Here is a 17,729-nt window from a genome sequence, read left to right on the forward strand (position 1 = left end):
TTTCGCAGACGTAATATAGACATGTTCAGCGACCTAATAGCAAATGTCACTGATGCATAAACATGCTTCCTAAATCTGTCCATCACCCTACTTTCCCTATTACAGGAATGAACAGATGAACTTTGTTCAGCAAGTTCCTTCTTGGTCGCTGCCTCCATGGCCATGGCATCAACAGGCACCCCCTTATTCCAGAATATATTCCCTACAGGTGGAGCCAGAATCTGATCTGGCCTCTCAGGGATTGGCTCAGCTGAGTCAGGTTCCTTCCACACCCACCTAGAGACCAAATCAATGAGCTTATCTGTGGGGGAAGTAACCTAGGAGGTAGACGGGCCAGCTCCAAAAGCTTCCAGAAATACCAATTCCTCAGGTGAAGGGTTGACTGGAGGACCAACCATTTCCCTGTTTAAGAGTCTTGAGAATGTCTCCAAATGAGACTTCTTCCAGAGGTGATGGTGAAGATCTTTCTCCTTCTTTGAAATCCAAATCCTCAGTGACAGACTCTTATGGAGAGTCCAAGTGCCTCCTCTTGGACTTCCTCTTCTGAGGAACTTCTTCTGTGGGATGTTCCAGTAAAGCGTCGGAAGAAATTGTAAGACACCATTGAGTGGTCCGGATTCCTTGAGCTGGCTATCCCTGTGGAGTAGAATGATGTGGTTCTAAATGCAGAGACATCTGGGAACTACATGGCAGATCTGAAGGGGCTGGATTCATCTGTCCTGTCTGAACAGAAAACATCCTCTTCACTACCTCCAAGGAAGATCCCTCCAGACAGAAGGAAGACATCAGATCCAAGAAAGTGGGCTTCTGGAATACTGCCTCCCTCTGCTCCAAGAGCAACCTCCCAAAGGTGGAAGTCAGAGGTGAGATATCCAATGTTGAAGCTCTGAGGGGTAGAGATGGCTCCAAAAACCTCGGAGTCAACTGCAATGCCTCATATCCTACAAGGCAGCTTTGGCTCTGAGAGTCATCTGGATCCAAAGAAGTCAAAGCTGGTGCACTCAGAGTAGTCTTTGTATCCAAAGATAATAGTATTTTCTGATCAGAGTCAGATGGACCCGGAAGGTTCAGATCCAGTGACTCTGAAACAATCAGAATCAGAGAAGGAGCAGATAATGGTGGTGTAAAAGATGGATGGACTCCCTGACCTGAGGGAGTAGGAACCAAAAGAACACCCATCTATATCTGCACCAAGAGGAATTTCCTCCATCAGTCTGTCCACATCTTCCTTAGACTTCTGGAAGAACGAGTTGAGGCAAAGGATTGTGACCTGGAACAATGTCTTTCCAGAAAGGGAGACAGAACCGTAGAAGGCACTGGATCCAAGTTTGGAGAATATTTGGTTCTCAGTAGAGTCTTCAGATCCAAAGAACTTGGATCTGAAGATTTTCTCATCAGATCTGTGGGGGAGTAGATCCAAGCAGATTTTGGATCTGATTTAGATTTTTTCCTTGGCAGCTCCAAGGAAGGATTCAAAGTAGTCGAAGGTCTTGGAGACTTAGTCAAGGTCTCTTTAGTCTTAGTCTTGGTTGATTGAACCCTAGCAATAGCCTCTGCGAACAAAGATGGGAGCAAACCTTTTAATATCAGTTTATTTTTTCTATCTGATATGGCTCTAGGATTGGCATTTTTACAGACAGAACAATCCTCTTGTGTAAGAGTCGAGCACCTAAACAATAAACACATAAAATATGGGCATCAGAAACTGGTAATTTATGCCCACACTTTTGATACTTTTTGAAGCAGGCAGGTCCTTTATCAGACATGACAACTTGTGAAAATGGAAAAGAGAAAGTTTTTTTTTAACTTAATAAAGAGAAAAAGGAAAAATACCAGCAATGGTAGGAATAACTACACTAATGTATACAATAGAAATTATAGGGAAAATACACAGTGTGTAAGAGTAAGAGAAAAGAATATATTTATATATTAAGGAGGAAAACTATCAAGAAAAAAAATCACTTTTGTTAATACAAGCTCAAGAGTTCAGACAGACAATGTTTTTATATGAAGAGTGGCAAACAAGACATGGGGTATGTTAGGGTTGGTGCATTATGGGTATGGAAGGCGCTCAAGGGCTTTTGGGTTATCACAAGCTTTAGTAACATCTGAGACAGCTCTGAGGATCTGATCCACATCCAACGGGTGAGGAAAGAATGAAAATTGACAACATCAAATCATATGTTAGTCTTAAAAGGACAGCTGTTTTACATATAAACAACATATACAGGCACTTTGACAGCCTTATACACTTATCACATCTATACCCTTTTGAAGAAAAATCTCAGTTTTCAAAATTGTGAAATGTATTAAAGTGTTTTCTGAACTGTCGTACGATGTCTGTCATAATGCTGGAAACATTGTGAGGTACAAATTATTATTCCACTTCTTGTTATTTGAGGACTATCTAGACTGAAGCTGGAAAGGAGTGGGAACCTGAAAAAAAGGAAAACTTGGAGACAGTGGTTGCCATTGCTATACGGCAGTGCAGAGGATTAACACTGACCTGTTAACAAGTTACTTTCTGTGGCACAAGGTTTGTTTGCCCAGCCATCATTTTCTTACTTTGTGACCTTGATCAAGTCTCTTAACCAGACACTGCTTTGAGGCACTTGTGAATTTGGACTTGGTTCCTTGACTGCAAACCAGGTAATTATCTAGGATCCTACTTACAAATCTATAAGAGAGAGAGAACTGGACAGAGAGCAGTCACAATCAGATTACTCAAACTCAGACTTACGCCCTTGTCTTGAATGTCTGTCTAAGGTAAATTTATTATTGGTATAGAAATGGATTTGATAAACACTGGTCTGGTTATTCTAAGTTCAAACTGGCTTGGATAGTTTTCTGGAACACTATTTAGGTTAGCACTCATGAAGAATAAATTGTATATGTCTGTTCCATTGAACTATGGTGCCATCTTTAGTTGCACCATACAGAGATGTGTTTGGTGATTTTCTGCACTGCTATCCTTTGTATGTCCCACATTTCAAATGGATAGATTGATCTAGTTGCATGATGGGTTCTAGATATGAATAATGATATCAGTCATAAAACTTAATGGATGAAGCTCAGGTCTCCTAGTCTTTTGTCTGAATTTATGTTATGGAATAACACTAGGCTAACATTGGCATGTCATTTTGAATTTGTCTTCCAAGCATTATTTCTGATGGGATAACTCTGGTGGCACTGTGTGAAGTAGCTCAGTATGCTACATGTGCATTGTGAGAATATGACTCAGTATTTTTCTGGCTGTTTGCAGTTCTCTCTCGGCTTCACTATTTGATTGTGGATACTGAGGACTTAATATAGTATGGGTGAAATCATAGTCAGTAACAGACTGTTGAAACTTGACATGAACTGTATACCATTATCAGTTATTAGTTCAATAGATAGGCAATGCCTTCAGAATACAGTCTTGAATCTGGCTATTACATGTTTGCATGTTAAATTACTTCTGTATCATGAGATTAATGGTCTGCAACAACAGGGTAGTTTTTGCATTAAATCTTGCATAAGTCAGGAGTTATATTTTACCAAGGTCACTGTGGTAACTGTGCAGGCATTAGTGTATGCACAATACTGAACTGACACTTGTTGAGAGCAGAATAATTTTGTCTTGGTTGATGTGTGACCACCATATAGAGATGATACTGGCTTTTTCTCTACATTAAATGAACCTTGATGACCATTGTGTATTTGAAGTTGCACTTCAGCTCACTGAATTAGAGGGTACCACAACTGTATCTTGATATAATAGTAAGCCATCATGTTCTGAGAAATGTGCGCTGATAGTATAATATTTATGCACAAGCTACTTGGCTTATATGATCTTAGGCGTCCATCTCTCTCACACACACACACACACACACACTGGATAACAGCTTTCAGTTCTGAACCATTTTTGGTGAGTTTAATTTTTTTAGTCTTTTGTTGATATAGGTCTTGTCATCATGATGCATTGCATATAAAGCTGTAACATTATCTTTAGTATCTGATAATGACTGTTCAATTATATACCTACACGTATGTATGTATATATATATATATATATATATATATATATATATATATATATATATATAGAAAGAGAGAGAGCATTGCTGGTTAACACATCTGCAACAATCAGTTGTTTTTCAGGTGCATGTACTGCTCTGGAATTGAGCCTTTTAAGCCTAATTAACAGTCTGTGGTACCTCTGTAACACTTTAAGTTGTATGAATTTATTAGTAGAACTAGCAGTTTGTAATCAGTCTGACATCATAAACTCTCAAGTCCCAAATGTATCTAAAGAACTTCTTACAGGCCCACATACTACCCAAGTTATCTCTTTCAAATTTTGAATATTACTAATCAGCTTCTGTCAGCATTCTGGAAAAGTAGTCAACAAGACCAACCACATATTTATCTACCTGAAACAATGATGCAACTAGGCCATAGCTACTTTCATCTGTGCTTACTGTCTGTTTATTGACATCCTAATAAGTCGGCAGTGGAGTTTGGGTTAGTATGTATTTTATTTTTACTGAATGCTTGGGTTTCAGTATATCCCCAACACTATGGCACATTATTTTAAAGAAAAATGTGTTTATTTAACATATATACAATATATACACTGAAAGGAAGAAATTCAGTATCACATATTAATACATGTTAGAAATCCATTAAATCATCAGAGTAATCTAATTAACAAATTGAGTACCTTGGAATTTCAGTAGCAAAAATTCAAGGTTATCCCAACAACTAGAAGTATTGGTATGATTTACTGACCTTATTCTAATCATTTCTTCTTTTTCAGTTTTACATAGCATTGATGTTAAACTTAATTTTTCTTTAAATGTAATATCTGAATTTCATTTCCAATTTTTGTAATACTTTTTCTTGCTACTGCAAGATGACTCCATAACATTTTGTTATTTGGCTTTTAAAGATGAAGGAAGTGAATATTCATTAGTATTGTTTTTCTAGTTAAAGAACAATTATCAAGTCACAACCCTTTAAAAATACTTATCTCTTCCCAATAAACATTTAATTTTGCACAAACATATGTGCTCAATCAGATTTTACATCTTTATTACATCTCCAACAAACAGAAGAAGTCACTTTACTAAACTTAGAAATTTTATGAGTAACAAACATTCTGTGAATTTATTGCCAAATGAAAACTTTCCAATATAAACTTGAAGATGTCTGACTAATTGACTTAAGTAATACAGCTTTATTCTTATCATCAATTTAGTCACTCGATCTACTACTATCTAAAAGATTCCAAAATTTTGCATCTAAGCTATTATGTATAATTAACTTATATAACTTGGACAAATTTCCTTTATAGGTCAGTTTATGTTTGGTGATACCACCTGCATACTCATATAATGGGGGAATAGTATTCTTTTCCCTATAACCTACACATTCATCTAACTGCTAATAGATAATGTTATCTGATTAACAGATTCATCCAACTTATAAACTTTCATTAAAATTCTGGTGACTTAGTGTTCCCTTTTTCAAAGCAGTTAGGCCATAACACTTACCCAATCCTTTTTACCAAATTCATTTTGACATTGTTCTGGGTTACTACAAATTTAGAGGTATGTGAAATGGAAAAACACAAAAAAAAAATCCATTATAAAATTAATGGCATTTTAAGAATATATTTCTTAACTGCTTTTAAGATTAATTTCATATATGAAAAGCTTAAAGATTAAAATGATTTTCCTTCTAATGCATGTTTTATTAAACAAATGAATGGGTTGTTACATAATTCCAATTTATCATATTTGATAAACTTATAAGAATTTAGTATAAATTGCTCTTGAATGGTTTTCTATTGACTATTATAAGTTGAGGCTATCCAAAGTATAATAGTGTTAAAATTTGCAGAAATGGAATAAGATTTTACATCAGGAAAGTTAATACCACCATATTCCCACAATCTAATATGATTTTATAAGCAATTCTCAGCTTTATGGGTACCATAAGAATGAATTTAAGATATTTCCATTTTATTTAATAGCTTTTTGACAAGTATTAAATCTGTTGAATGCACTATATATAATTGTTAGTAATATAATCATTTTAATAAGAATTAACCTATCCTCAAAGGTAAAAAAATAAACACTCGTTCCATTTTTAATAAGGAGTAACACTTTTTTATTTATTCAAAATTATACTTAAAATGTTACATCTTGATAATCTTTTATTCCTAAATATTTTAATTCTTGTCCTTCCCAGTTATATTTATCTTTTAACTTAGTATCTAGTAGTTGATTTAATATTAATGTTTCAGTTCTATTACTGTTACACTTCACCAACGATACTTCTTGAAACTCTACAATTTCCTCATCTATTTCTTCAATGGAATACTTTAAATCCCCTATAGTTAGTAAAATGTCATCTCCAAAAAGCTGTATTTTAGATTGGCAGTTTTTTATTAATTGAAAAAAGACCCTTATTAATTGAAAAACATCAGTTTTGTCATTGCTTCTTATTCTATTAGCTAAGGGCTCATTAACTAATGCAAATAATAGATGAGACAAGGTGCTGCCTTGTTTTGTACATTTGTTTAAGGTAATTCTTTGAGCGATGTAAGATCCAATTTTAATATATGCTTTGGAAACTCTGTACAAGTTTTTTTTTTTTAATATTCCAATAAATTGCTCTGGAAATGCAAATGCTTCTAAAGTCCTGAATAAATAATTCCAATTCACAGAGTCAGAAGCTCTCTCAATACCATTTTTTTTGTTCAATCCATAGGATATATGTAAGATTATTACCCTTTTTAACATTATCATAAGTTAATGTATTGACTATAAAGTCTGTTTGATCTTTTTAATTAATCTACATGAATCTACTATATCTCTTAAATCCTATAGTGAAAATGGAAGCAAATATTGTATAATCTGCAGTTAATGAAATAATTTTATACGATGAAACTAACATTTTATACTTTCCTTGTTTAAGTATAGGTGAAATTACAAAAAATGTCCATGAGGGAGAAATGATTTTGCCACTCTGGCTTATCTTGAAAATTCCCCTCAGTAACTCTAAAGCATTTAATGTAAGCAGATTATATAATTCCTTACTTAAAACATCTAACCCTGGAGCTTTGCCATCTTAACCTTTTTTTAATTTCTTTAACTTCTATTAAGGTAATAGGTTTATTCAGCAGAGAAATTAGCTGATAATTAAGTTTATTAGTAACATTCTTCTTTAAATACTTATCAATTGTGCAGTCATTATTATTTATTATTTAGTAGTTATTATTTTTATCTTTAAGATCCACATGGAATCTTTTAAAAATATTAAGCAGTTCCTCAATGTCTTAAGTAAGCTTATTACTGTGAGGCTTTTATATATTATTGATATGTGCCTTTTGCTTAACATCTTACTTCTATTAGCTAATCTGTAAAGATTTTTTGGAGTCTGTTCACAACTTTGTCATTTTAATTTTTCTACAGCTCTCTCCACTTTATGTGTTAAAATTGAGTGATAGTTCATTGTTAGTTTTTTTTAATGACTTCAGTATTATCTGATTTCTTTGTTGTTCATACCTTGCTTTATGTACATCATCTTATTTTATTTATTTATTTTATTTTATTTTATTTTATTTTACATTTGTTAACCGGGAAAGTCTGACTGGACACAGGTCCCTTTTCAGTGGAGGCCCAGGGAGAAAAGCTCCACATACACTATAGTACAAGTGAGGATTTCATTTACATCTATTACTACAATTCAACATGCAGTATTCAGATATTAACATCTTGTTTTCAGGACTATGTATAAGGACATAACAGACTCATTCCGGTGTATAGTAGACAGAGTTAAACATTTCTGGTATGTCTACATTAAAGCATGCAATAATCAGAATTTTAACATCTTGTTCAAAAGACAATATACAAATAAGTTACAGACTCATTTAAGCATATAGTAGACAGTTTAACATTTCTGTTAGTTGGTTTATATGCAGTACATTGTAAGATTGAGAGTAGTACAGTATTTGTGAAAAAGTAGTAGAAAAAGTTTTCAAAGCATTATTGGTAGTAAGGTTATTCAGTGGTCCTTTGTGATATTAGAATTAGTATATTATTAGAGAAAAAAAGTACAAAAGGTTTGAATAGAAGTTCAATCTGACAAGCCCATATGTTTGGAGTAGAGCAGGTATACATGGGTAACTAGAGGAAGTTATTGGTGATCTTTAGCAGATTAATTCATGCAACAGTGCAGTGGTTTGGCTTAACCTGGGGTGACACAGGGGCAGAGCCATTTGTCTGAATAGTGGCTTTTGAGGTGTCTTTTAAATTGGGAGGCAGAGGTTGTAGTAGTAATGTGACTTGGGAGTTGATTCCAAACTCTGGCTATGGTGCAGGCAAAGAGAAACTTACCAGCATTATTTCTGTGTTTAATGATGTTTATAAGGTTTTGGTTACTTGATCTTAAGGGTCTGGTGGGTTGTGTAGGGCTGAATTAGATGCTCTAGTGATGGAGTTTTGTTGGGCAGGTAGTACAATTTGTATACTGTAGAGAGTTGATTCAGTAACAATTGTTGGGGGAGGTCAAGCCAGTTGAGCTACTTTAGGGCAAGAAAATGGTGGGATGTATGAGAGGCCTCCATTGCAAACTTGGCAATCTTGTTTTAGCAAGATTCCATCTTGTTAAGTTCAGAATGGTGCAGATTTGTGAGAATGGGGGAGGCATATAGTAGGATGGATAAGAGGTGGGTCCTAGCAATTGTGGATTTTGTATTTTTGGTCATGAAATGTTTGCTTCTATAAAGAAGACCCAGCTTTTTGTTTACTTTCTTGATTGTTTGTGCTATGTGAATGTCACATCTGAGGTTGTTATCGATAACTACTCCTAGCAGTTTTGTGTGGGTTGTTGGGGTGATTGTGATGTTATCTTTGGAGTTTATGATAAAATCATTGCTTAGCTGTGGAGTTTTACCAGGACCAAATAAAATTAGGTTGTTTTTTGGGGGTTAAGAAGAAGTTTTATATTGGTGAACCATGCTTCTGCTAAGGTAAAGTTTTTTGGAGTTATGGTTAGTAGTTCCTTTATGTTTGGGGCAATACTTATAATGGTGATGTTGTCTGTGTATTGTACTACTGTGGCAGAGATTGAGGATGCAGCTATCTGGTTTGTAAATAGGGAGAATAGCAGAGGACCCAAGAATGGACCCTTGGGGGACACCGATGGATACTTGTAAAAGGGAGGACAATTGGTCTTGCCAGAGCACTGCTTGCCATTGACCTGATAGGTAGTTACTAAACCATGATTTAGTGGAAGACTGTAGGTTAAGGGTAGTTAGTGTTTCAAGAAGCATGCTATGGTTTACCACGTTGAAGGCTTTAGATAAGTCCAGGAATATGGCAGATACAAATTGTCCCTTGTTTCTGTGGTGATTGACTAAGTTGGTAAAAGAGAGTAGTGCTGTGGTGGTGCTATGTGAGGGTCTAAAGCCGTGCTGAGAATGAGATAGTAGGTTGTTTTTCAGGAGGTACTGCATTAGTTGATAGTGAATTATTCTCTCCAATATTTTTGATAAGGGTGATACAATTGCTATTGGCTGGTAATTGGTAAGCTCTAGGGATTTTCCTCCCTTGTGGAGTGGGATTATATGTGATATTTTCCACAAGGTGGGTACTGTGGCTTCAATTATGGACCTGTTTATGAGAATTGATATAGGATAGGCTATGGCCTCAGCTGTCATCTGAAGGAAATCAGCTGGGAGTTTGTCTGCTGCTAGTGTGGTTGCGTTAAATTTTTTCAGGAGTTTAGTGATGATTTTAGTGGACACTGGGTGTAGGGAAAAGTTAAAGGAGTTGTTTTGTTCTATGGTATGGGTATGGGTGGGATTTTATATGGGGTTGTTAATACCATTTTGGGTGTTGGCTAGAGTTTGGATTGTTTCAGAAAAAATATATGTTGAAATGTGTTGGGATATTAGTGTGGTTATTTGGTAATACAGGGGGGAGGGGTCTTAGATTTTCCAGGGTGAAGTAAACTATTTATTGTGGACCAGAATTTCTGTGGGTTATGAGCAAATTTGTTTTGCAAGGTTTTATAGTAATTGGCTTTGTCTAGTTTAATCTGTTTTTTGGCTTTGGAGTTCTAAGTAGTTTTGTTTCAATGAGGAGGTTTTGTGTTTGTGAAATTGTACCCAAGCTTTGTCCCTGTTTTTCATTATAGTTTTTGTTTCTTTTGTTAGCCAAGGGGCATAAGTAGTTTTGTCTCTAATGGTTCTGGGTGGTGCATGCTCATTTAGGATTTTGAGAAAGGCTGAGTTAAAGTATTGTACAGCTTCATCTAGAGGTAGGTGAGATAGGGGAGTCCAATTCCTGTATTTTAGTGCGTTGAGTAGGTCATTAGTTTTGAGGTTCCTTTTGTTGCATATTATCTTTAGAGTGGGGAAAGTGGTATGGTGGGAGCTGTTCCTAATAAGGTAGGTTGCTTGGTGGTCACTTAGACTGTCTGGGAGACAGCCTGAGTGTTGTGTGAGATTAGGGTTTGATAGCAATACCCAGTCTAAAATGGAGTGGCATTTAGATGTCATATCAATTCTAGTGGAGTCAGAAATAATTTGGGTGAAACCATGTAGGTGTATATGAGAGGAGGGGTTGTGACTGGAGCATTTAGCCCAGTCAATATTGAAGTCTCCTAGTAGTATGGTTTCTTGTGGGAGGGTGGTAGAAATCCAGTATAACATGTTTTCCAGTGTGGTAATGTTATTGCCTGGTGGGATGTAGGCACCTGCAATAATAATATCTTTTTTGGAGTTTAGTTTTAGTTTAGCAAATATTATTTCTGAATCTTTTGTATCATGGGCATTGAAGTCAAACTGTTCTATGGTGAGATGATTTTGGAAAACTATGGCTACTCCTCCACCTTTTTCCCTGTTCTATCATTACGTATAATATTATACCCAGGTGGAGTGATCTCATTGTCATGGTGATCTGGCTTAAGGCAAGTTTCAGTTAACACCGGTATATCTGGTTTGTATAAGGCTAGCAGGGCATATAAGTCTTGAATTTAGTTTTTAATACTTCTCACATTTATGTTTAAGAGGAGGAGAGAAGAAGTAGGCCTCTGGAATATAGCATCTGTTGGATGTAAAGTAGTTGTGTCTAAAGAGTTGGGACCTGGATTAGGGTGTATATCTCCACAACATAAGAGATTATGGAGTAGGTGAAGACAAAGTCTATGAAGTTTGTGTAGTATTTTGGCCTGTTTTTGGGAAGAGTGAGGGTTAGTTTTATATGTTGGTTTGTTATAAAAATATGAAAGAAGTTGGGAGGAGGTGAGGTTGGATGTTGATATAGGGGAAGTATTTTAGTTTAATGGAAATGGTTGTGGAATCTGTTTGCCATTGTGTTGTGTTGCTTATATAAAGTTCAGTGTGGTATGAGGTCAGGATAGAGAGGAGCAGTAGAGATATGGTGGTTAGTAGGTATATTACTAGCCTTAAAGGTTGGATAAAATGTGGGGAGTGCATCTTTTTAGTTTGTGTAGAGGGGTTATGAGTAGGAGTAGAAAGTAAAGGTGTGTAGGAGTAGTATCTATAGCTGTTGTGATTGGGAGCAGGTAAAGGGTGAAATGTTTGGGGTGTGGTGAAATGTAGTGTATGGGATGATTAGGTGGATGGAATTAATTAGAGGGTGTGGTTTGTAACTATAAGTGTAGGTGTTACAGGGGTGGTTGGGAATGGGGGTAGGGTAGGGTAGCGAAGTGAGCAGAGCGGGGCAAGACACGGTGTAAAGTAGCAGCAGCAGTAATCAAGGAAACCAATCAGTGGGAGTAGTAGGAGAATGCAATATAGGCAAGTTTAGAGCCTTAGGGATATACTGGGTAGCTGTTGAAATAATGGACAACTTTGATTCTTTAGCACAAATCTATGGATGGGGTGGTTAGATACTAGTCTAGGAGCTAGGCTAGAGAGGTGAGTATGAGGAGTCTGGTAGGGAAAGGGGGGGAACTGGGTCTGGATTAGCTAGTGGAGAACTGTGTGGGTGAAGGAAGGCTGACAGAGGCCAGATATAGGAAACAGTATAAGTATGAGGGGCAGTTACAAATGGAGATAGGTGAGCATGGGAAGGAGTTAGCCGAGAGAGAGGCTATGTATAAGGAATTAGAGGGGAGCAGACCAGTTTAATAGTCTGAGAAAACCCAGGTGATGGCGACACAGTAATGGTTTGTCACTGACCAGAAGCACTAGTTTCTCAAGGCTCACAGAAGGCAAATTAGGACAGGGTTATGTATATTTACTATAGCACATACATTATTCAGTAATTGCACTGTTGCTGAAGATGAATTCCTCTGGTGAAGCAGCACACCTGAGGGTGTGGGTGTTCTTCAGTTTCTGCTGGGGATTAACAAAGCCTGATTTAGGTGTCAGGGACCTGGTCAGCATGTTACACCATCATGTTGAGGATAGGAGGATGGGGCAGAGATGGTGCAGCAGCCTAAGTGTGGCTTTTACTTGCACATTTGTCCTACTCTTTCATTTTATTACTAAACCATCCTCCCATTCCATCATTAATACCACCATAGTCCCACAGTCTAATATGATTTTATAAACAATTCTCAGCTTTTTGGGTACCATAAGAATGAATTTAAGATATTTCTATTTTATTTAATAGCTTTTTGGCAAGTATTAAATCTGTTGAATGTAGTATATATAATTGTTAGTAATATAATCATTTTAATAAGAACTAACCTATCCTCAAAGGTAAAAAATAAACACTCATTCCATTTTTAATAAGGAGTAACACTTTTTTTATTTTCTTCGAAATTATGCTTAAAAGCTTACATCTTGATAATCTTTTATTCCTAAATATTTAAATTCTTGTCCTTCCCAGTTATATTTATCTTTTAACTTAGTATCTAGTAGTTGATTTAATATTGTTTCAGTTCTATTACTACTACATTTCTGCAATGAGACTTCTTGAAACTTTACAATTTCCTCATCTATTTCTTCAATGGAATACTTTAAATCCCCTATAGTTAGTAGAATGTCATCTCCAAAAAGCTGTATTTTAGATTGGCAGTCATTAATTGAAAAAAACATCAGTTTTGTCATTGCTTCTTATGCTATTAGCTAAGGGCTCAATAACTAATGCAAATAATAGACGAGACGATGTACTGCCTTGTTTTGTACATTTGTTTAAGGTAAATCCTTGAGAGATGTAAGATCCAATTTTAATATATGCTTTGGAAACTCTATACAAGTTTTTTTTTTTAATATTCCAATAAATTGCTCTGGAAATGCAAATGCTTCCAAAGTTTTGTAAACATAGTTCCAATTCACAGAGTCAGAAGCTCTCTCAATACCAAATGTTTTGTTCTATCCATAGGATATATGCAAGATTGTTATTACCCTTTTTAATATTATCATAAGTTAATGCAGTGACTATAAAGTCTGTTTGATCTTTTTAATTAATCTACATGAATCTACTATATCTCTTAAATCCTATAGTGAAAATGGAAGCAAATATTTTATAATCTGCAGTTAATGATGAAATAATTCTATATGATGAAACTAACGTTCTATCATTTCCTTGTTTAAGTATAGGTGAAATTACAAAAATGTCCATGATGGAGGAATTATTTTGTCACTCTGGCTTACCTTGAAAATTCCCTCAGTAACTCTAAAGCATTTAATGTAAGCAGATTATATAATTCCTTACTTAAACCATCTTACACTGGAGCTTTGCCATCTTAACTTTTTTTTAATTTATTTAACTTCTATTAAGGTAATAGGTTTATTCAGCAGAGAAATTAGTGGATCATTAGGTATATTAGTAACATTCTTCTTTAAATACTTATCAATTGTGCAGTCATCCGGTTTATTTTTATCTTTAAGATCCACATGGAATCTTTTACAAAATTAAGCAGTTCCTCAATGTCTTAAGTAAGCTTATTAGTGTGAGGCTTTTATATATTATTGAACTGTGCCTTTTTGCTTAACATCTTACTTCTATTAGCTAATCTGTAAAGAATTTTTGGAGTCTGTTCACAACTTTGTCATTTTAATTTTTCTACAGCTCTCTCCATTTTGTGTTAAAATTGAGCGATATTTCAATTAGTTTTTTTTTTAGGACTTCAGTATTGTCCGATTTCTTTGTTTGTTGTTCAAACCTTGCTTTATGTATATCATCTTTTATTTCTAAGAACTATTTGTCCTACTCTTTCATTTTATTACTAGACCATCTTCCCATTCCATCCTTAATATGCATTTTTAAGGAATTCCATAGTATAACTTTACTAACCTGACCATCATAATTCAATGATAAAAAGCCCCCAGTTTATTCCTTAAGGTAACTCTTTAATTCCTTTAGTTTCATTACATATACTGGAATTCTGCGAATCTGAAATGTCGTTAAATCCATTGATATGTTAGTATCTGGTGCATTATAAATAGATAAAGGACAAGGAGCAGTTTTAAAATAATTAAGTTTATTAAGCAAATCTGTAGAGGCATAAATCATGTCAATCCTAGTTTGTACCCCATTTGTATAAAACTAATGGGTTAAAAATAATGACTTATCTTTTGTTTTTACTATTAAATCGTCTAAATTCTTATTACTAATCCATTTGTTTAGTCCTTTAGCTGATACTAAAATTTTAGTTTTTTTATGTTCACTTGATTCTCCCATACTAGATATACAGCTAAAATCTCCAGCTAAAATTAGACTACCCTTCCAGTGATGACTGTGGCACATTTTCTTTAACAAGTCAGTTAAAGATTGAAGCATTAAAAAAAGGTCAGATAAGAACCTGACCAGGTCTTGCCTTACCTCAGTCTCACAGCATGGATTTTGGAAATTAGCTATTGATCTTACTTTATATACACCTGGTTTGATACCATTAGCACTTACACAGTGTCTAAAGTACTGTAGCTCTGGTTCACTAAAGCTTACTTGACCAGAACTTCTGACAGTTTACAGCACTGTCTCAAACTCTGAATTGTGTGTTTATCGGTCAGGACCAAATAACAGGATGTCATCCATAACAACAGCACTATCAAGGCTCTTGAGTAAGTATGTAATTTCAGGAGCTGATGTTATAGTAAACAGCAGCTTTTTAAAACAGAACCTTATTACAGGGTAATAAAGTTGTCAACTTGACTTTCTTTCTCTGAAGGTTATTTGCCAGAATCCAGAATATGCATCAGGTGTAGAAAACTCTTCTGGATTAATAAGCTTGGATACAATGTATTTTAATGTAGGCAATATGAACCTTTCACTCACAATAATTCAGCTTTTAGAAATTAACACATAGTTACATCTGACCATTATTTTTTTTAATTACTGGGAGCATGGGAGGACATTTTTTCAGTAGTGTCAAAGCTTTGCATTCATTTCAGTTCTGCTTCTATTTTAAAAAGCACAGAAAATAGCACCCTGCTGTGTGTGGTCATAGGATATGGAATAGCATTCAATTTTAACTTAATCTTTAGTGGTTCACGAAAAAATCATGTCCACTTCATCATATATGTCTCAATTTCTTCTGGCAGTTAAGCTCATTTCACATGCCACAACTCTGTTAGGAGGATTATTTATGTAAGGACCATTCAGTAAATAAACTCATATTTACATTCCTTCCACTCGGCCATGGACAGAAATCTAGCAATGCACTTCAGCTTATCTACAAAGTTATGAATTTCTGTCTTTGCTACATCTAACTGTAGACACTTTGAGAAACTTCAATATAAAACACATGATATCACAGTAGTAGGAGCCCCTGTATCTATCTTGAAACTCACAACTGTTCCATGTGTAGGAATTTTAACTTTCTAACCTGCTTCTACATCCGTCACAGTACTGACTGAACTTTCAAAAATGTTTTCTGTAGATTTTCAGAAGCAACCTTAATAAGCTTTGTCTTATAACAGTAAAATGACCTAGTCTCTTGCAACTTCTGTCATGTGCAGCAATCTCTGACTTTTAAAGCTAACAGTCACTACTCATGCATTTACTAAGCTTTACTCTCATTGTTTCTTGAACATTCTTTAGCTTGGCACTCATTATCCCTTTTATGAAACTTACCCTAACTTTGATTTATTTTACTTATAATTTGCATTGATTGTATTGTTTTTTTCTCTTTTATCAGTCCTGTCTCTGATGAATTCTATTGATTTTTCTAAGGTTAGATTAACATGAGACACTTCTACTCTAGCCAACCCAATCATAATTATCTCATGTACTTATGTTTTGCACCATTAAATCCACAATTTTCTGTAAGCTCATACAATTTCCTTACAAACACATTCACCGTTTGCTTGTGCACATCTGTGGGAGCATCCTGTGTCATTTATTATATTTATTTTTGGCACAAAATGTTCGTTGTGTGTACCAATTACTAACTCTTCATACATTAACACCCTGACCCTGTGCAAACAAAAATTAACTGTTTTATGACTTTAACTTCACAGCCCACTGCATTGATAAGTGTATTTACCTGGTGCTCATCTGTTTCCTTACTTATTTTGGCTGCCATATGAATTCAGACAAACCTCTGTCTCCAGGCAGGCAAGCAAAACAGCTTCAAGAAGGCAGATGGCTTTCATGAGTTAAACTTTCAATAGCTGACATAGGTTTTGCCCAGAGGTGTAGACTGCTGAAATGTATACATGGTTTCATGGTAAAGCATTTTTTTTCTAGAAGCACAACAAAATGTTCAGGATCCTTAAGGTCAGTTTAGCAAACCCATTTATTAAACCAGTAGGTAAAGACCTTTTTAACTTGTCAGATATTATCATTTTATTTATATTATACTGCTTCTCCAGTTCTAACCATAAATTAATTATATGCTTTAGGTTTCATAACTGTTACTCTACCACTTTGTTATGAGAAAATGCCCAGCTAAGGAAGTTCATTCTATCCACATGGTATCAGAGCCATCTGTGGCCATCCATCCAGTGCAACAAATACTCCCCTATCAGAGCAGTTCGGAAAGAATACAATCAGATTCAGGTTTGTCTTACTGGCTACCTTAAGTATAAAAGAGAGATTTTTCTCATAATTAAACTATGCTTGAAAAAGCGAGGTATGCTTGGTTAACCTATAAAGCTTGCAAATCTGACTCATAATGCTGAAGTAATGGCTACTACTCCTAATGTTTTCCAAGTCAGAAATTTCAACTATGTGGTTGCAGTCAGTTCAAAAGAAGATAGGGTTGTTTTTTCAACATAAAGTACTAATCCCACTGGATCCTTGAATGAATGTCTAATTAGATATGTATCTCTGAGATGCTAATGTCAAGGATTTAGAACCTTGGTTCCTTTACAGAGAAATAATTGGAACTTGTATCAAAATTCTAAGAAAGTCTAGTAGTACAGGAAATAAAGCTATGAAGGGAGCCAAACATTTGTAAGTAGCTTATATAGAAAAAGATGTTCACTTAGTCTTGTACAATTTTTCTAGTATTGAATATCTGGGCAGAAGTAGATATCTGAACTACCCTTGAGGGGTACAGACAGTCAAAGGCCATTGGCAATACTGGAAAAACCACTCAGACTGGGCGATCCAAAAGAGGCTTGTAGGGAAATGGATCAGCAGGTATTTCAAGGTCCTTAGATGCAGAGGAATAATGAGACCTGCTCAGAGGAAACCAAAGTTATTGATACCAAAAAGGGTCTCTGAGAATTACTTTGGAGTTGCTCTGTATGGCTTTCAGAATAAGTGAAAATGTGGGAAAAGCATAAAGGAGTCTTTGTGGCCATTTCTGGATGA

This window comes from Protopterus annectens, chromosome 15.part0 (assembly GCF_019279795.1).
Source record: "Protopterus annectens isolate FY-2018-M chromosome 15.part0, PAN1.0, whole genome shotgun sequence".
Lineage (NCBI taxonomy): Eukaryota > Metazoa > Chordata > Ceratodontiformes > Protopteridae > Protopterus > Protopterus annectens.